At 41.9% G+C, this 19,341-nt stretch overlaps 1 long non-coding RNA gene across 1 annotated transcript in view; it reads right to left on the bottom strand.

Annotated features, from left to right (window-relative positions):
• Positions 1–9,678: 9,678 nt before the first annotated feature.
• LOC133210838 (uncharacterized) overlaps positions 9,679–19,341 on the bottom strand; it is a 38,880-nt gene continuing 29,217 nt past the window's right edge. Inside the window, exons 2-3 of the long non-coding RNA XR_009725045.1 lie at positions 11,570–11,732; positions 9,679–10,787 (exon numbers count right to left, since the gene is read on the bottom strand). This is a non-coding gene — a long non-coding RNA (uncharacterized LOC133210838). The remainder of the gene's footprint in view (positions 10,788–11,569; positions 11,733–19,341) is intronic.

The following is a 19,341-nucleotide window of genomic DNA, read 5'->3' as shown; positions in this document are numbered from 1 at the left end:
AAAAGTGTGAGAGAGACCTGACCTCTACCTTGCTGAATGTTAGTGTTGCTAACAGGTCTAACATAATGTCTGCAGTTCATAGGCGTCATGAAGGATGGTGAATTTTCTGGTTAAAAAAAGATCCAATCTAATACATTGTCTCATTTAATCTCTGATTATACCACACGTTTTTACACCGTGTGCCAAGCTGTACATTGTGGATGCTTTGTCTTTTTCCTAAGAAAACCATAAAGACATATGAGAAGCAAGCATGAATAAAAGCTATCAAAAATCTAGAAGGTAAATTCCTTCCCTCTGAAGGTGTGCCTGTTAAGTATTAGAAATATGCTGTGTAACTATATGCTGTGTAAGTTGCATAGAAGCAGAGCAACAGAAGGGCTAAATCATACTCAAGTTAGGGTGGGACAAGACAAAGAGCTGAGAAATGGTAGTGGGAAAATTAATCTTTGTAAAGCTGCAGGTGTAAACCCAGAAATCAAAGTGAGAAAACATAATGAGACAGAGAAAGCTTAAATTAAGAAATGAATAATAGAATAATCTCAAAAGGATGGTGCTCCATTTTTACGCAATCAGCACTTAGATAATTCAGTGATTGTGACACTGGTCACAGGATTCTTGAGTCAAGTACAGGGGTTAGCAAGTGCTTTCAAAGCACACAGCAAGTATACATGAAGACATGCTCTTGTGGTTGTCCTGAGTAAGTGAAAGAGTTGAAGGAGCAGGCTTTGGCTAAGTTTGAATCTGTCCCTCCTATGTCTCTCCTGAGAAGAACCTCTGGTTCCTTGTGTCATGCTCCTTGAAGCACACGGTTTATTTCCCTAGCAGGTTCTAGTTACTGAGCATCGACCGTCATCGTTTTCCTCAGGGGATTTGTGAGCCTACAATGTGTACATTTAATGATTGTGGAAAAGGAGCATCTGAAGTGAGTACCTATTTGGGAATGGGTTCCAGACCTCTTCACTCACACTGTTTCACAAGACCATCTTCTGTGTCAGCAAAGAAATTACGTTTATAAAGAGAGCAAGCTAACTAGTAAGTGGTTCTAAAAGCAATAGAGAGAATCTGTTCAACTGAAGATAAGTAGATCCAAGATAAGGCTCCTTTCAGAACTAGAGAGACTTGAAGTTGTTATAGATACTCAATTCTTCTGAGATTTCTGTGAAAAAATTATGACAGAATTGATCCTGCTTTCAGTCAAGCCTGAAATGCCACAAACCTCCCTTTTTATTTACAGTGCCAATCTCTATTTTGGTACTTCTGTGTTTAGGTGACCAGAAGTAAAGAAGCACAGAGAAAGAACAGTGGTCTTTGAAAGCTTCTCCGTTTTACCTAAAATAAGCAGATACAGCTGTCTCAGAGTTGTCAGCATCATTTGTACTTTTCTGTACTTACTACAGATAATTCCTTGAATATCACAGACACTCTAGTTATCTAACTGCAAATAGCAGCAAGTGGCAAGCTTTCCAGAGTCTCTGCTGCCCAGCTTTTCCAAAGTTTAACCAGAACTCCATTCAGATTGAAATCATGGTCAATGAGCAAACTCAATTCTTTACAGCAGACAAATGAATATTTCTCATTCTTTTCTCCCTTAACCTCAGCCTGCAAGAGTCATTTTTCATCTGTCCCTGAGTTATAGGAAATGCCTTGTTACTTTGGACATCTCTGTTAGTGAAAGCAATATGCGCAGGTTGCCAGTAAAACGTAGAAGAAAGCTGCATTATTGTTGGCATCAACGGGGAAGAACTGAAGGTAAATGTGCAAACCACAGCTCCTGTTTTGGGAAGTTCTGGAAGCACTTCCACTGGTCTCAAAATGCAGAAAGACAGAAGGGCTACTCACAGCCTTCACATAACGCACCTCCTCTGGGCACGTGCAGGACTGCAGCAAATAAACTAGATGTGCCTGCACTTGTTTATTGTTTCAGCCAAGTGCTGTGGAGTCAGAAAAGGCATAGACAGACTGCAGAGACACTGAAATCTGTTTTGGGTCTTGTTTTGTTTCATGTTTTACTTGGGCATACTCAGAGATTTCTTCCCTCTCTCTGCAGCGAGGGCCTCGATTTATAACAACGGGGAAAGGCAATCATCTGGACCTGCCCCAGTGGGATAGCACACTATGGAAACTGAGTTTAATTATGAAAAATTAAAGACAAGGGGGCTGTGTTTAGACTGAGAATGCAGTTTCTTGGCTAGAAGCAAAGCGGAATAAAAAGAATAAGAATTTAGAACAAAAGCGAATGATTTATTTACATTTTTTGTTAGAAGCTACATATGTTTTCATTTAAAGCTCTTGGGGGGGTCGTTTCAAAGGTTGGGACTCCTGGCTGTTCCCGTTCATCTCTACCTCTACTCCCTCTGCTTGCAACCTGAACGTTACTATACAGACCACAGCAAAAAGAAATGGGTATCAGGTGTGACCGATCAAGTGACACAAAAGCTCAGTCACCAGAAACAAGGTCTAAATTGATCAAGTACTCTGAGGCCTCTTAGGAGCATTCACTGGTGTATTTTGCACAGTCTGGGCCACAGAAGTTTCCTGGAGAGTTTCTGGTTTTGCTGCCAATGAGGAGTAAAATTTATAATCTTAAAATGTATTCTTTTTAAACCCTCATGTATCACAAAATGGAAAAAAACAAATCCAACTTTTTTTCCCCCCAGTAAGTTTGCTTTAAGGCTTCAAGGTTTTTTCGTTTCATGGTTTGTTTTGTTTCTGCTTTCTTTACTATACTTTCAATGTGGGCTACACTTAATCTCCTCTTTAACTCTCTAAAGCCTCTATAATCCTTACCCTACCTTTTTGGAACACCAAAACCCAACAGTATCTTTGGTCTGCAGATTTGAAAATGGGCCATTAGAGCTATTCATCACAAATGACACGGCACAGTTTAAACAGAAGACAGTGCAAATATATGCCATCCTGAGTCAGATTAAATGTCTGGCTGCCCTAACAGTTCTGTCTTAGTAATGTAGGATCCGTGACCAATTTTCATGATAAGAGGAAAAAAATCAGCAAAGAAAACTGCAACAGAGGAAGGGAACAATCTGGATTTCTTCACCCAAATCTTCTTCATTTGGGAGGGATGATGCTCATGTCACAGAGCTCTCAGGCTGCAGCTCACCAATGAGGAGGGCCAGGGATCACCCTGCCCGCAGTTTACCTTCTCTAAAGAGCTATTATTACTATATAGCCACCTCAGGCTCTGAACACAAAGGTCAAAGCTCTTATCTATAGCTGGGTGTCTGGACTGAAGGGTGAGGTAAGTGGGGGCTCTGATTATTGTCTGCGAGCTCCGTGACAGCCGGAGGAAAGACCAAGGGGAGAGACTGGGGCACAGAGCCCTGCCTTGTAGATGATTTTGCCACACTGGACCTCAGAAAGAAAATAAAGATGAAAGACTTGAAGCTCCTTTCTGAGTGTCCTCATGTTTCCGTGCCAGGAAAGAGCTGCCTGTCACTAAACAGAAACAAACGCAAACCTCCCTGAGCACCTTGCTGCTTGGCACATGATGCGTGCAGACTCAAGACAGCCAAAGAGAGCTCCACTTGAGTTTCAAACACAAGAGAAAGAGTCACAAAATCATGGAAAAACATCTAGCTTGCAGTCATTGAGTGATTTCAGAAGATTTATGGCAGCTTTTTAAACAGCAGACCTTCACCTCCATGCACATAAACCTGTGCATATCTGCAGTGTGTGCAGGAAACATTAGCAGTACCAGGACAGTGGTTTTACAGATGATTGTAGCAGATACAGGTACCTTTGGGTGCTTTAAGTTCTATGTTTCAAGCCCTATGGAGTCAAGTAGTTCATCCACCCTTAGCTGGAGGATGACTTTTACCCTCTATACATTTAGTGCTGCAGCTATAGCATGTAGTGCTGTTGGAGCTCTTCCTTTAAGAATTCAGAGTGGTGCACCTCTAATTGCTAAGGAGAAATAATGATGGGATGAAAAACCACCACAGTGTTGGTTTTGTCAGCCACACCTGGATAATCCCAACCTGAGACCTTTCTGTCCCACCTCCAGGAATGTATGGCTCTGAGACAGAAAGCAAGCAGTGAATGCCAGAACAGGCAGGTAATCACTTGGCAGCAGGCTCCTTTGGCTTAAGCTTTGAGCCAGGAAATGGACATTTTCATGATAGCAGCATACACACAGAAGATTACTTGAGGGAAATAAAACTTGCTCTCAGCCTCTTCGCAGGTGACAACCCCATCTGCTTTGTGCTTTGTGCTCCACGTGCTTGTGTCAGTTGCATCTTCAGAAGCTAACTATTTAATGTAAAAATGGTTTCCTAGATATGAGTGGAGGACAAAGAAGTAAGTCCTCCATTAAATAACGACTCAACTGCATCACAGCAAACATTAATGCTGATGATTTAATGGCAAACAGAAAATGGAAATATAAAGAGCAAACCTAATTTGGGGGATTGAAGAAGCATGAATGACTACAGTGAAAAAAGGCAGTATTACTGCTTTCATCCTTGCTTGCTTTGTACCAGACAGGAACCCATTAACATCAGGTAAGGTCTATTTCTAATCCCCTTCGTAAGCCCCAACCCTCGACCCAGGGGAAGTTGTACTGAAGAGGAAACATGTCAATCATTTTGGCCAATTAAGCACAATAATAAACATGAAGGAAGGCAAAAAAAATGTGGGCGGCATTGCTAGGATAAGGAGAGCAGTGTCTACACATTGTGAAAGCTTGCCTAGGTTATGAGGTTAGCTCAATGCAAATTCATATACATGCTCCTAGGTCCAGGGCATATTCTTGATCTATAGCTTATTCATTTCCTGTACTGATGACACATGTGTTCAGTATGTGGCAAATGGTAACAGATTACATTTCACACATATTTCCCTGAGTTTTTGTTTCCTGAGTATTCCTGTTTCAGGCTAACAGCAATTCAAACAATCACTGGCTTTATCAGGAGCCTTGTGAAATAAATCAAGTGCTATTTGCATGCAGCAAGCTTACTAGATACGCTGGTAACAATGGTCTCAGTGATGCTCTTAGCTGACAAGAAGATAGTTAAGAAATCCCTCTTTGATTTTTAGCTGTTCTCCAAGCTTATCTTGTAAATAGTAACACACGTTTCTGTCTGACATCCCGAAGAACAGTGTCACTGATTTGCAGAGGGCATAAAAAGTTCTTGTGAATTGTTATTATTTTTATTGATGGCCTGCCTTTCTTCCCTCTGCCTGTTCACTGACTCTTCCACATTAATCGAGTGGACTGGCGTCAGGAATTTATACCTAGCTGTATGGGTAAAGCAGATGAGAGGAAAGAGAAGCTGTGCAAATTGCCTCTGAAGGCGACATACACACACACTGGAATGTATGGGCTTATGCTGACATGCAATTAGAAAAGGAAAGGTAAATTTGGAGCAATAGTAGCTGTAAGATGTAAAACCATCCTGGTGTTAGCTAAAGGCCTAGGCGCTCTCTCTAGCAGTAGCTCAGCTCCCAAGATGATCAGAATTCCAGGAGGAAAAGCCCACGTGCAGCATGTACACATCCGTGGCATCTCTCGGGGGTCAGAGAGCAAGAAGAAAGAAGATGGGGGAAGCCTGGCCTGCTTCCAGCTCACATTTTCATTTTGAACAAATGTGTGTAAAGAGTTTACACAGAGTCCCTGTAGAAGGTGTTTATTTGCTCAGCTTCAAAGGAAGCTGCCACAGAAGGGCTGTAATGAAATCTGGTGCAATTATCCCTTTCAAAGCCAAGAATAGGCTTTTTTTACCCTTCTGGAAAAGACTGATGGCGAGGTGAGAATGGACCTGAACAGTCCTTATATTGAGGCATAATATGCCATCTATCATTTCCATTTAGGGGAACTCTGGTCTGTCCTTTGCTTTCTAATCATGAATGGTAGGTACAGGAGCCATTTTGCTTGAGGAGCTGGTCTGCACTCCCCTAAGCCACAGCTCTTGACATGTGTTTGTGCAGGCTGGCTGTAGGCTAGCTCTGATTCATGAATTATGGTTTTATTTTCCTTTTATCATTCCCTTTGGTTGAAGCAGTGTCGATAAATACCATATCACCTAAACACTGAGATAGTGGAAAACAAGTTAGGAATGCTGCATGCAGGCAAATCCCTCCTGCTTTCTCCCTGTCTCTCTAGGCTCAGATGCTTCTATACAAACGCCTGTAGTATGGGGAATAAACAAGAAATTAGAGATGTGTGCATGTCTATGGGGATATATCATTGGCATCACAGAAACATGGTGGGATGGCTCCTGTAACTGGAGTGTGGGAATGGAAAGCTATAGGCTCTTTAGGAAAGACAGGCCAGGCAGATGGAGAGGTGGGTAGCTACTTGGAGGGGGAAAAAGAGGCTTAGGAAAGATTGTAGCTAGGACAGGTGGCCTGGGAAGAATACAGGGACATTGTCCAGGAAGCTAGGGACCAGGTCAGGAAAGCTAAGGCCCAGTTAGAATTAAATCTGGGAAGGGATGTGAAAGACAACAGGAAGGGCATGGAAATGCTGGAAGAAGTCCAGAGGAGGCCACGAGGATGATCAGGGACTGGAGCACCTCCCATAGGAAGATAGGCTGAGAAAGTTGGGGCTGTTCAGCCTGGAGAAGAGAAGGCTGCGTGGAGACCTCATAGCAGCCTTCCAGTATCCGAAGGGGGCCTATAGGGGTGCTGGGGATAGACTCTTAATTAGGGACTGTAGTGACAGGACAAGGGGTAATGGGTTAAAACTTAAACAGGGGAAGTTTAGAGTGGATATAAGGAAGAAGTTCTTTACTGTAAGGGTGGTGAGGCACTGGAATAGGTTGCCCAAGGTTGTGAATGTCCATCCCTGGCAGTGCTCAAGGCCAGGTTGGAAGGAGTCTTGGGTGACATGGTTTAGTGTGTAGTGTTCCTGCTTGTAGCAGGGGTGTTGGAACTAGATGATCTTAAGGTCCTTTTCAACCCTAACTATTCTGTGATTCTATGAACCTAATATACACTTGTTTCCAAGCCTCTTTTCCCCCCCTCTATCCTGATCCAGCTGGTAAATAGATTAGGCTGCTCTTTAGAGACAGAGTCTTTGGAGATTAACACGACTGAAGAAAAGATTATAAAAAGGAAGGGGGGAATCATTGCACTTTTACAGTGAAATCCTGCCAAGAAACAAGCACAAAGGATAGAGGGTAGCATATGTTTGGAAACCTTGGGATATACCTACACTACAACTGGCAGTGATACTGACTTTTATGTTGATTTAACTGAAGCCAGCTGAAGGGTTTGCACCACAGGCTTAGCATGGACTTCAGTAGCTAAGGAAGGATGCTGAGGATGCTCATGCCATCTGAAGTAGCCCTCAGCAAGGTTACTACTGCTGACACCGAAACTAGATAGTTTGAATGTTATTTGACATGTACCACCACAGTGAGCTCCTGTAGGCAGGCAGAGGCACAGCCAGCTTAAGAAAAACTGCAATGAACCCCCACCAGCTTACTGTGGGTGTATAGGTGATGTACAGTTCAGCCTAGGGAGGGTTTGTATGGTCTATAGCCGGATTTTCCAGAGCCAGAGTTCAAATCCAGCAGTGCTGTCTGTGGAAGCTGGTGCTCCTTTTGATTCAGACAAAAACATGAGTTTCAGCTTTTCAAGTTATGAGCTCCTTGACCTTCTGCCATACAAGTGTTTACTCAGCATGCACTTGGTGTTCACATAAAATTCACTCAAGGCCTTAATCAAAGACCACTGTAATCAGTGTAAAGACCAGAAGGAAAGTAAGCAGATCTTCATCTTCTAGGGATTTCTCAGTGGAAGTTGGGTTCTTAATTCTTTAAGGTTGACTTGAACTGTGTTTAACCTTTAGGTTGGGTTAAACCAACTTCTCTAACTAGCTAGAATATAACAATGTCCTCAAACCCAGTCACTTTTGAGTCACCACCTAAAATGAACAGATATCTACCTAGAGCCCTGTCAACCAGATGAAGTAGCCTTTCAGCTGAGGCTAAAGATGACCTTAAAAAGAAGTCCAACCAGAGGAGAAGCCGTAGCTAGGTATCTACCTTCCTGTGCCACGTGAAAATTCTTGCCATGAATATATATTTCATGGCACCCACAAGATGACTGATTCTAAAAGTCATTGGCAATGGTAGGCATTGAGTGTATGAGTATGGCTCAATGAGTAAATGGTTCTTAAGAAAGCTGTGAGAAATTTAAACCCCAAACTTGGAAAGGAAATAGTTAGCTTTTACAAGGATCAACCCATGCCAGTATGAAGGTATATATTAATCTTTGCAGAATCTTTCTTGATTATCTATTCCAGCCTGGGATCCCTGATATTTCTGAAGTAGTTTTATATTCTTTCTAAGCAATGGTGACAGTGTGTGAAATGCATGTCTGAACCTTAACCAATTAAAGGGACAACTCTTTCCTACACCTCTAGAAATGAAGTGCAAGCTAAATAGACCTTGTTCAGATAAATGACACTGATAATGCTTTTCTAGGCAGTATTCAAATAAGTTAATATCGAGTAAGAAACTCATTGAGCTACTTCCAGTTGACACCCACCTTCCATGGGGATCAACGTTTGATGCAATATCCACATTAAGCATGGCTGATATTTGCCTTTACAACAACAAAAGAAACTTTTAAAGCAGTCATTTGTTAGTCCTTGCAGACATGCAGATAGGAGCCTGCAAGACACTGAAAGATTCCACAAAGGTCAGGAGCTCCTTTTATTTAGCTCCATCTATCTTTTAATAGAAGAACAAGGAGATACTGAAAAAAAAACCAAACAAATGATAATAACAGACTGATGAAAGGCAAAATTTGTATATTTGCTGACCTCAGCAGAATTGACAAAAGAAGAATAAAGAAATTATTAATATCTGAGAATAATAAAATTATCCACTGTCACATTATTCATGGGATAGCTATCTAAAGAAAATCCTTATTCCTGTGCTAGGCCCTAAGCAACTTTCTGCTTGTCTGGGTTAGAAAGAAGCTTCCTTCAAAGGCAATGGATTGTGCACTTATTTACTTTTGTAAGTATTGTAACTTCAAGCAAAGACTCTAATGCTGGCTGCTATTGGATGCAACAAAAGAATGCCTGTTTCTTTAAAACAAATATGAAAACATGTGGCATAGGGTCTTTCCAGTGCTTACTCTCTAGACCTTTCTGTCTGAGGCAGATCTGCAATCATCCTTAACAAAATTTTCACTGTAAAAAATAAAGTGCCTGAATTGATGCATATTTATTGAACACACTTATGCATAACTAGGGTCTCATTTCTGCAGTAGAAGGGCCATTGGGGGTGTTAATAGGCTCTTTGAATCCAGAATCACAATTGATATTACTGTAGAAAAGGTAGGAGGGAGCCTTGATGGGCCACCAGGATTCTCAGCCCCATGTCTATTTGGGTTTTTTGCAGCTAGTGAAGACAGCCTGAAAGAAAAATCTGTGGGAGGTTTATTTTGTCACTGACTGAGTTGTGTCTGTTTCTTCACAAAAATGGAAAACTTCAGTTCACAGCATCTTCATCTAGAAGTGATTTGATGCCAGATTTTGAACAAAATGGAAACACTCTATCAGGTTTCTTATTCATATTCTTATATGTGACTCTCTGATTGCGGTTTCTAGATACTGAACACTTTTAATGTATTACTCAGACTTTGTACCTTATGACCAAGAGATCTGCAAAACATCACATCTCCTAAGACAAAATTCAAATGTTCCCTTAAATAAAAAATATTTATTCCATATTTTAAGTCTAGAATTTCCTTTCCATACTTCCAGTGGACTATTTATTTTACTGTCATATAGATAGCAAGAGAATAAGAAAAGACTGCCCAGGTAGGAAATGATGGCAAACTTTTGGAAGTACTAAAGCACATTGAAACACACATTATCGTAGTAAGATTGAAAATCTAGTCTATGTCTTCAATCCCACAGTAGTGCAGACTTGTACAGAGTCATACTATCCACAGCGGTATATTAATGACAATGATCATTCTGTTTTGAGAGACTTATCAAAGCAACACCCATTCCTTCGTCAGCTCCAGTCACCCCCATCACCTATGGGCTATATGACATCCAAACTAGGAACATTGTATGTATATAGGAAGAATTACATACCTCAGAATAGGATCTGAGATGTGCAGAAGACTGGGGACGTCCTGCTGTCCATGTCGCCAACAAAGATGTTAAACAGCACCAGTCCCAATACTGACTTGGATATCGAGCTGCTGATGGCAACTCTTTGAGGGCAACCATCCAGCTAATTTCTTATCCAGCTGCTAGTCAAAACCATGTCTCTCCAGTTTAGACACAAGGATGTCATGTGTGACAGTGCTAAACGCTTTTCACAAGTCCAGTTACATGATGTCAGTTGCTCTTCCCTTATCCACCAAAGCTGTGATAATGAACTCCACCATTTCATGACCACTGCAGCCAAGGCTGCCCTTGAGCTTCACATTCACCTCCAGTCTTTCCTTGCTGGTGAGAACAAGGTCCAGCACTGCACTTCTGGTTGGCTCCTCTGTCACATGGAGAAGCAAGTTATCATCAACGCATTCCAGAAACATGGATTGCTCCCAGGCCTTCCCTCAAGGCTTTCAAATTAACAAAGGATGTATTTGGAGGATAGTCAGTGAATGATAAAAACTAGAGGAGAGAAACATTCACTCCTTGGCTGGGAAGTTTTCAAACTTGTAGAGCCTAGGGGCTATCTTTAGATGTATAAGCAGCTCCTGTTGAATACAAAGGAAACGGTGTGTCTATGCCTGTGTACAGAAGTTGATCCTGGCCTTAGGTGCTTTAGAAGGATGTGTTTTCTTGCCTCACTCTGAAAAAGAGAGAAAAAAAAAGGCACTTGATTCCTCTTGCTAAAGTAAAATATAAACATCATAAAGCATGTTAGTACAGTCTTGGCGCTGTCCCCCACCCTCCAGCTTTACCTCTTGCTATCTCCTTGTTACTTAAATAGAAAGTTAGATGTAGTACACAACTTTAAAGTAGCCTTATATGGTAATTTTGCTGCAACAGTAAAAAATGATCAGTTTATCTGTCAGACAGCCAAACAACACTTCTGCAGTAATTTTTGCACTGACTTCCAATCTCATGAACATTTGTTCAAAAAGCATGTTTCTGTTACAATCCTCATCTCAGCTACAGTGTCTGAGGTTTACAACACTCTTTTTGAGTGAAAACCAGGCAAGAGCCATCCCTGATAAAAATAGAAACATGGAGAAAACCCCAGTGAAGGAATTCAAACATAGCTTTGTAGCTTGTCAAGGCTAATATAGGCCCTGACAACTCAGAAGTAGGTGATGCACACTTTACGTTCTTATTGCAGAAGCAAGGTGAATGCGAATAAACCAGCCAGTCACAAAACCCTCACCAAGGTGCGTCTGACACCATCATGCACTCAGCCATGCATAGTGATATAAGGAGATGCAGCTTTCCTCTGTCACCTTGGTCCTGCTGAGGGGAAGAGGAGGGCAGCGATTCTACTGGGTGGTGGGAAAGCAATGAGAACAAACCAAAGAGCTACAGCAGGATACAAGTCTATTAAGGGGTGCTTACATAAGGGAAAAAGTTAATTTTGTAAACTCAGATACTGCTCACCTTCATGAAAAGGACACCTTAGCCACAAGACCTTCTTGCCTTCTTCAATCACAGGCATTCCTCTTCGCATGCATGACGGAAATCAGAGATAGTGGAGCTAAACCGCAAACCTTGGTGTGCAGCCCGGTACAGCCAGCTTTTGTTCATGGACTTCATTTTCGGCCTAAAGAAAGGTCACACATCAATTATTGTGTATGGTGCACTTCATTGCGAGATTACTGAACACTATCAATGAGGCTATAATAGAAGTCTATACCACATCAGGAAAACCCAGCAGTTTGACTTAGCTGATGGATGTGTCATCCCTTCCCAATATCCCAAATGCTATTAGAAATGAAAATATCTCTAACAGCTTCAGACATCTCATCTGTTCTTCTGGGTGAATGTACCATTAAATGTCAGTCTGTGGATGTATCATTTCCTGGGGTGGGGGGAAGTAATAGGCTAAATTGTTCATATCTGAGTGAGACACTCAAATTAGAGCAAAGGCACATGAATAAATGGCTCAACAATCACAAATGGCTCAACAGTCACAAATGGCTCAACAGTCACAAATGGCTCAACAGTCATAAACACCAAGCACTCTTGACATTGCAGACTTCCAAAATCTCAGAGGAAGGTCAGCTGTTCAGGGATGCAGCACAACTTGGTATGGGATTGTTGGCAGAAGGATTGAAAACGTCCCTGATTTTCTGCGCTAAGTGTTGGTAAATGGGGTTGCTTTACTGTGTTTCACAGTTTGCCTTTCTGCACTGATACCTTCGGATCCTGGTCAACTGCAGATGATCTAGAGAGTGTGTGTGGCAGGGGCTATTGTCAGAAATGAGTTAATGGCACAGAGACTTCTTTTCTGACTGCTCTGTGCAGAGTGGCTGGAGTGGGAAGAGCTGCACTGTTTTTGCCTTAAACATGTGTTCCAAATGTAAGGAAAGCACATCGAGACTCCTGGGGCATTTGTAATGACATCAGATGAGATTATTTAACCTCAAGAGGTTAACATTTAATAATTAGGTTAGAACCTGCTGTTATCGGACTTGTCTGTCTTCTAACACTAGAAGAAATTTTAAACATCTGTGGAGGCCACAAACTGGGGGGGGGTGGGGGGGGGGGGGTGAGATTGTAATTCCTCAAACACTGGGCAAAAAAATGGATAAGGAAAACATTTCCAAAAGCATCCTGGGTTCACTTAAGACTGAAGTGTTCAAAAATGATGGTTAATACCTAAAAATGAATGCCTAGTGAGATTAAAAAAATCGACTGGAATTTTTGTAAATGATGCTACATAAGGGGTTTTAATACTTAAAGGAGTTTTTCATTCTGGTCTCAAGTTATTTACGCATCTTGAAGACTTTTGGACTTAAGCAGCTAACTCCTTTTTCTCACCTAAATTCCCTCAAGTCTCTAGGAAGGCTTAGCCTGCTATGTAACTAAGGTGAAAGAAAAGGAAACCAGCAGCATGCATGTTTTCTAGTAGACAGGAAAATGGTTTGGTAAGAGTGTTTGCACCAGTCTATAGTGCACATGCAGAATAGGCACCAGTAGATGAAGGGCTAAAATAGAAACTGAAGTATAAAAATCACAGAGTAAGACAAGGAAGTGCTTGAAAAACAGTCAGAAAAGTAAAGCTTGCAGCACAGCTCAGACCAAATGAAACCAGACCTGCACAACATCTGGTCCTCAGATGGTTTGCTAGCAGCTGAGTGGCAGCATGTCTCATAGGCTGACAGGTAGTCAAGAGGAGGTATGTCTCAGGCTGCCTCAGAGGCCCTCCTGCTCTGCTTAGCAAGCTGGGGATACCTGCTCTGCTTGGGGGTACCTGCCTGCAGCTTGGGGATACCTGCTTAGCAAGCTGGGATACCTGCCTGCAGCTGGGGTGCATTGCATGACCATGTTCTCATTCAAGGCAACCCATGAAGAAGAGGCAGGGAGGATGGGAGGAAGGCTGCAAGGAGGTAGGGAGAGAGGTCTGCAGCAGGAGGGAACACAAAGGTGTAAGGTAAGGGGACATGGGTAATAGTTGCAGTAGAGAAAGAGGTGTGTAGGTCACAGATAGGAGAAGGTGTGAGGGTGTAGAGGAGCAGAAAAGGGAGGTCCAAAGCTCCTACGCTGAAGTCTCACCTGTCACTGAGCTGGGGACCCCTGAAATAAACCACAGGGTTATGCCCAGTTGCTTAGACACCCACAGGACAAACAGGACGGGGTGTCCACACTCCACACAATGCTTGTGTCAAGCTGCACTACCTCCCAGAAAAGGACAGCAGCTGTCTGGGGAAAGTCAACAACGCATGGATCAATGGACGTAAGCACAGCCAGCAGCCACGGCAAGGTTAATGGGGTAGCAAGCTGCATGATGTGTATGCCAGGAAAGATCAGATTCCCTCAAATGGGGGAGTCATGGTCAGCCATGTGGACCTGATGCTGCAGTGCTGAATGCAGCAGCAGCTTCACTGGGACCTCTGAGAGGGGGAGAGCCCAGGCACCCAGCTCCACTTTCCTCAAGCCCATGGAGCCGAGGCAGCTAGCCACTCTTTCTTGAGCACTCCACAGGCCATCAGGATGCAAATTATCACCATTTGATCTATTTTTCAGCCACCACCACTGCTGAAAACATTTAGATTTTGATATGTCACAGCTGTGTAAGAAAGAGAAATGCATTTAATTTACTTATTTTTTGACTCAGTTTCACAGATGTGACTACCTTGAATGGCACTTTCAAAATCCTCAGAGGCCTATGAGAAATGGAGTTTGCTGCATTCCGAGTGCCTCACAAAGCCAAAAGACAACAGTCTTACTTTAGACCATGAGGAGAAGAAACAGCAATGTAACTAGGGACTGCTTGGACTAATTTGCCAAGTCACTCTGTTCAGCATCCCAGCTTTGTGCTGGACTTCTTCCACACCGCCTTGCATTATCTCCCTTTCTTCTCGCCTTGTAAAGGTTCCAGTTCTGCACAGATATTCATGTATGTCTGTGAAACTTACAGCAGTTGCTTTGGTCTGTCAGTGTGATTTAAGTTGCAGTCTTCCTATATTGGGGCTCTGCTGTTGCTAACACTCCCATGCTTAACTACCTCACATAGCAGAGTTCAGCACATGTGCAGGAGTTTGCACGACTGGCTATTTCCTTGAGAGCACTTATAAAGAGAATCTATATGAGGGCTATAAATATTTGAAAAGTGGCCAAGAACAAGTTTTGAAACTATAAAAGTAACGCTGGGGGTGAAATGACAACTTCCATTGTCAAGGGGCAGCGCTTTATTACGATTTACTGGATTCTTTTTTTCCCTCCCTAGAAATTAATGAAATGTTTGAAGAAAAATATCGTAAGTTCTGTATTTTCCTGACCAAAAAAAAAAAAAAAAAAAGAAAAAGAATTGTCTTCTTTGTTTCAGGCACTGAAAGAACCAAAGTATACCAGAATAATAGAAGAGTTTTAGCTATGCTTGAGCGTAATCTGGAAGTATTATGCTTATGGCTTAAAAGATCACTCTTTTTAAATGCTTCTGTTTCAGCCAGCGTATAAAAATATCAGGAAAATCAGAATGATCCTGGCAAAGCAGCTTTGTGACGCCTTCTCCATTAAGGTTACTTATTCGAAATCATGCAGAAATTGATTCAACAGAGAACATGCTCCAAGTCATACAATGTCTTTTCTTGCCTAGATGCGGCAAATTACAACATCTGACAAAAACTGCATAAAAGAAACTCACAAAAGATATTGTAGGAAGGAATTATTCACAGAAAAAAACATATGTAAATGACAGGAGAAGGGCAAACAAAGTGTCTATCATTATAAAAAGGGGAGGAAGACAAATTACTGGAAGAAAGCAGCCAACAAACGAGCTGTAAATACATGGAAGAAAACAAAAAGATGAGCCAACAGCCAGTTAGCATTTGTTAGAGACGAGCCATGTCAACTCATTCATCTCGGGAAGATGATAGCACAGCTTTTCCTTTCTGGTTAGGGAAAAGTATACACATCATATACCTTCATTTTAACAAAGGTGTTGGGTTGTTTTTTTCTTTGTGGTGTATCACAGAAAAATCACATGAGCAAGCTAGGGGATCACAGAATGGATGAAACACAGGGGAGTTACAAAGCTGTTTGGAAACCTGTATTCTTATGTGATGTGAGTGGTTTGTGGACAAGTTATGTGGTGATTCTGGAGTTCTGCTTGTGTTTGTTCATGATCCAGTGATACTTCATGTTTTCATTAATGATCTTGTGATCCGAACTAAGTGGAACAGCAAGCATGTCAGAGACAGGGTATGGATGGGTGCTAGAACTGGAGTAATAAAAGGACTGTAATTTAGCAAGACAAGTAGAAGGTACACAGGCAGTAATCATCAACATGAATAAACTCAGGCTGAAAAATAACTGTTTAGGGAGCATTTCTACAGAACAGATCTTAGATATTAGTGAACTAGAAAGTTAACAAAAGCCAGTAATTTCATGTTGATTTGGAAAAGGCAAATGCTGCATAAGAAGGTTTAAGTAGGAATAAGTGAAATAGACTTTGACATCTGTCCAATTTTGGGTAGAACACCTCAAAAAATGTAGGAATCAATAGAAAAGAATCCACAGAGCTCATGAATATAGAAAACCACAATCATTGGCAGCAGATTGAAGGGGTTCTGACTGTAGCAGAAAGCAAATGTATGGCTGACTCTCCAAAAGCCCACAGTAAGGCAGAGAAGCAGTGACAGGCCTACGTTATGACTAGAAGTACTCAGCTAATTACCTTGAATTAGAAAACTTGGTAAAACTGAGGATACTGAAGTGACAAAATAGATTTCATGATGATGACTTCTGCTGGAGGTCTTTCTTTACAGACAGATGAGAAATACTTGAGGTGGAAGAGATAAATACCACTGATCTTCCCTCCAGGGCTTCAAGCAACCTCTTCTAGTAGGCCGCCTACTGCAGGGGGGGGGTTGGAACTAGACACTCTTTAAGGTCTCCTCCAACCCAAACCATTCTGTGATTCTGTGGTTCTATGATTCTATGACAAAGAGTGGATTTCTTGAGGGGATGTATAGGTAATTATATTAATTTCTTCTCTAAAGTGTTTTTTATAAAGCTTCCACGAAGAGTTGAGTTTGAAATTGTTGCGGACTGTTTACTTCCGGAAGAGCTCTCAAAATGTCCATTCAGGACCTGGATCGTATTCTTAACTGTGAGTGTGAAGTGAAAGATTCCCTCATGTACCAAGAACTCCAGATAAAGCCACAGGATCTGGGTGAACTTGCAAGATCAGGTCAACTGGCCTTGCTAATACCAGAAACTGCTATCTTTGTAAGAGCTTTTGTTGGAATTGGGCATAAACAGATCTGTTACCTCACTCAGTCCAAAATTATGACCTTGGCTGATATGATGTTTGCTTGAATCCATTGCTGGAAAAGTATACTCCAAGAAAAATTGCATGCAGCACTGGCTTGAAAGCAGAGAAAGAGCCAGTATCTGGATAACTTTCTTATTCTGGAAATTCTGTCCAAAAATGAGAGCTTTCAAATCATGGAGATAAAATATTAAAACCCAAGAAATACTCAGACAAATACTCAGCAAAGCTGTATCAGCAAGAGCTTTTTAGGGAATAAATTCAGTACCAGACTTGATATACTGTGACTTAGTGACATGTCTCTCTATGCTGAAGCAGGGCTACAAGTGCCAGTCCTGAAGGGTGCTGTGCACCTAAACCAAGCACACTTAGCATTTCACTGGTGTGGGCCTAGAAGCTGAGCTAACTTCAACTAGGCAAACTTGAAGAGGAAAGCTTGGATGGGGAGAGAGAGATCTGGCTGCATGCACTCCCCCTTAGAACTTGGTATGGCTCTTCATGGTTAAGGGACTGCTATGATAGATAACTGGCACACAGCTAGACCATTTACATGTAGAAGCTGTGAAGCCATTTGATGAATGGTGCATAAAATTGTTGTAACTATGAGCTGAGGGTATGTGATAATAAAAAAAAAAGCCTTTTTTGTTGTTGTTGTTGCAGATGACTCCAAAAGCTGAAGTTTTAACATCAAAGACCTGGAAAAGCAGAAGAGAAGGATATCTGCAGCAGTAGAAAGCATGAAGCTGGGGTGCTGAGTCACCGAAATTAGAGAGAAGAAACATTAACTCTCTCTCCCTAATTGTGTAGGGCTTTTCCCCTGTGGTACAGCCCCCAGTGTATTGCCAAAGCTTGTTTAAGATAGTTCAGCCACTTCTCATGGATGAAACTCTGCTAACTAATCATTTGGATTTCTTTTTTCACTGATTCTTCTACTCACAATTTTACATCACACTATACCAGCCCTTGGACAACGTGCACACAAATTCCTTTCCGTAAGTGGAATTTGCACCTTTCAAAAAACCCATACATTGGGTTACATCCACCTCCCATTTCATTCTGGGTTGGTCAAAGCTACAACATAAAGTTTGCATTTATTTCTGGTAATCTACTTCATAAATCAGTCCCTCTAGTGCCTTAAACACATCTGTTCCTTTTCTCTGAACATCTCCCAACCTATCAATACCTTTCTGGGACTGAAGGACCTAGGATTACATCCAGTGCTTTAGGTGAATCATTACTTCAGGAGCATTTTGTATTATTAAGTCCTGTAAGTGACTGCAAAAACTTGAAAAAGCTACGTTCCAGTAACCTTGAGCCATAAGATGTTGGTGGTCTGCTCTCTGTGGTGTGAATAACAGCATTCTGTGCCTCACTGTGGGACATGACTGGAAAAAAAACCCAAACAAGCACAAATTCAGGCTTGAGGCAGGCTGGACTTGTTTCATGGTCCTCTGCAGCTGTTTTGGCTTGTGAAGAGTATAGACATTTCACTGATGCTTTCTAGTCTGGTCTGCCTAATGCTTAAATCATGTAGGGAATAGATATGATGATGAAATTCATCTCGGTGTAGACAGTCTGCATGATGCTTACGTTTCCATTTGAAACCTGTTTTGAGGTCTGTGATGTTCTCAGAATGCATTGCAGGCTTTACACTGACCATACGTTTACCCATAATAATTATAAAAGTTAGTCACTTGTGTTTAAGTTGACCACAACACATATTAAAGCTAAATTGTTAATTCAGGTTTATGTTTCTCCTTTTCTCCCCTCTTTTACAGCAGGTTTACTGAGGGTCCTGTGGGCTGTGGTTTGCATCATGCACCAGGAAGGAGGAAAGATGGGCTGGTAATTGGAAGGGTACACACAAGAACTGCCCTGGTCCCTTCCTTTCCTATTGCAGCTTGAACTCCTCCTGACATGGTACTGGGACCTGTACTTGGCAAGGCACTTCTGTTTATACACTTCCCTTGGTTAGTCAGTCTCCCCAGCACTTGTGCTGCTGCTTGTTTTACCTGCTGATGGTTCTGCCTGAGTTTCTTATTAAGCAAAGGTAGGTACAGAGCATCAGCATATAGCAACATGCCTATGGATGCATGAGCCATGCCAAAACTTCAGCTAACACCATTCTTATCTTTCTCAACCGTCACCAAAGATGAAGCATTGCCCTATTTTGCACCCAAGTCTAAAAGCAGGTGGCTGATACTTAAGGAACATTGCACAGCATGGATAACTCCTTGTAGAGTTTTATGGTCAAGGAAGCTGTGATTAAGCTGCACTTATAAAGGTACTTTGCACGTTGGTATTCCTTGCTGACAGTCAAATTTTGAATTCCTAGAAAGAGGGGAGACCCCCACACCACCACAGGAAAGCACACCATCAAATGTGCATGTGCCTATTCCACTCTGTCTTTATGCTGTTCTTAGTTCTTTGCATG

This window comes from Neopsephotus bourkii, unplaced genomic scaffold (assembly GCF_033783945.1).
Source record: "Neopsephotus bourkii isolate Nb327-2 ecotype Australia unplaced genomic scaffold, CSIRO-AGI_Nbou_v1 NB_532, whole genome shotgun sequence".
In the NCBI taxonomy this organism is placed as follows: domain Eukaryota; kingdom Metazoa; phylum Chordata; class Aves; order Psittaciformes; family Psittacidae; genus Neopsephotus; species Neopsephotus bourkii.
This window is presented reverse-complemented; position numbering and strand designations above follow the sequence as displayed.